Source organism: Buceros rhinoceros, unplaced genomic scaffold, assembly GCF_000710305.1.
Source record: "Buceros rhinoceros silvestris isolate BGI_N320 unplaced genomic scaffold, ASM71030v1 scaffold23367, whole genome shotgun sequence".
Taxonomy (NCBI): domain Eukaryota; kingdom Metazoa; phylum Chordata; class Aves; order Bucerotiformes; family Bucerotidae; genus Buceros; species Buceros rhinoceros.
In genome coordinates, this window is record NW_010421899.1 from 31,983 (window position 1) to 34,110 (window position 2,128).

Genomic DNA, 2,128 nt, shown 5'->3' on the forward strand with positions numbered 1-2,128 from the left:
AACGCCTGCTGAAACCAGTGGATGTTATATACAGGGCCTCCTGCATTTGTTTTGTCAGCTCTTTGCTTGTTTCTCTTCATCCCTGCCAAGGATACCAGACAGCCTAATTTTTATATTCTCTCCTTTTTTTTTTTTTTTTTCCCTGTGGGTAACTGCTGTGATCCCCTTCATTCTGCCACAAGCAAAATTATCTTTACACTTAATTCTTCTCTCTTTTACAGATCATATGTGTGGTACAGGCTCTTGTATAACAAAAGCATTTTTAGAGCAGGTGCTTCACAAATCAGAAAAGCTGTGTGCATAAAAATGTGCTATGGAGATCATTGCTCCAGAAAAAAATATATATATTGTATTCTGGTGATGGACTACACTTAATGCAGCTTTCCAAGAGCTATAGGCTCATACCTGCAATAAACAAACTGAGACTTCACATATGGCTGTAGCAATCTATTTTCCTGTCATGTGTGATGACAAAAATGTAAAGCAAAAGCTTAATTTGGAAATAAGGAGGGCAGGTGTAACAGGGGCAAGGAAAAGTGGGGAGGAGGAAGAGATGTAGGGAGTGGTGGATACGAAGTACTGCTGAAGTGATAGCACCAGGATCTACACTCCTGTAGCTCACTGGGTATCTGCCTGGCTGCTGAGGGCCCCATCCCCACAGCGGGGCTCGTGTCATAGCAAGCTCCATGTTACAACACTGACCTCTGGCACAGGCTTTATTTTGCAAGGGAAGAGTCAGGACTCAGACTTCATATCATGGTGCAGTGATGACATGTTAAGGCTGGTTCACAACCACCAGCCTTGATGCTACCAGCCTGATACCCACAGCTGCATGTGGGTTGCCACGAGCTGGAAATCTTCCCAGGCTATTGGCTATGCCATAAGGAGCAGTCAGAGCACTAGTGTGGGGCTACCCTCAAGTGTTTGAGACCCACCATGTTAAATGTGCCCTGAGAAGAGGACTCCTGCCTGTTGGCAAGCTAGCAGCGAGACACCCAATGTGTGGTGAAGGGTACCCACTCATGACATGTGAGCTCCCAGTTCAGCTCCTTCCTTCTGCATCTCATTGGTACTATCTATCTCCAGCAGTATCTCTCCCTCATGTGCCAAGGAGGTCCCTGCCCTTCTAGTCTAGGCTCTCTGTAGCAGGCCTGTCTCAAACTCCCCCTGAAACTGTTCCATTTTGTGTAAAATCAGGAATTAATGAAAACAGAGTGTGAAAAACAAACAGACAGGCTTATATCTTGTAGAGTCAACCATTTGCCTTCAGCCTCATGCTATGGCTAAGCAGTACGGTTCCTCCAGCAGCAAAGCCAGCACTAAGTTCCTAGCAGCTGCAGAAGCCAGCACGATGAATGTCGTCACAGAAGTGAGCCATGTTAAAAACAAGCAAACAAAAATCTCCCTGCATTTCAGTGGCATGTGCTTTCTCTGGCAGCTGCATGGCCACAGTGGTAACAGTGCTGCAGACTGCGCAAGGGCAGGACCATGTAGCCAGCCATCAGGAACCACTTAAGCCAGCTTTGGCCCTGGAGTATAACCACATCCTCTAACTGCAAACCTGCCACTAACTACAGCCCTCAGGCATACTTCTAAACGGCTACTGGATTCAGCCGAGCTGGTCAAGCAAGCACATGGTTTGAGGTTCCCATCAGAGCTAGTCTGTAAGAAAGAGCAGAATCCCCTCATGTCAGCAGTTTCAGGCCACGACTGTCTGCTCCTGTTCAACAAGAAAATATTTGAGGTTTTTCTTATGCAATTTTCCTGCACACCTTAGGCACTTCAGAGAGGAGGGGCTGGGCATTGCTTCCCACTCACCTCCGCTGTTGGCTGCCTGGGACTACCAGAACACACTGCAGCACAGTGGCCTCAGCTTTGCGCTGTGCCTACGCAAAGCAAAGAGACACTGTGCTGGCGGCATGCTGTGTTTCAGAAATGCCTGCACTTGTACCCTGACAGCTTTCCACAACTGCCTGTATAAACTTTATTTACGAAGGCTCTCTGGAGCAGAATGGACTGTGCAACCACATACTTCAGATGTTCTTCCAAGCTCTATAAAAATGAAGGTCTACAACCACATCTGGTGCCACATCTGCTTGCAGGAAAATGTGTTTAGTGTCAGGAATGC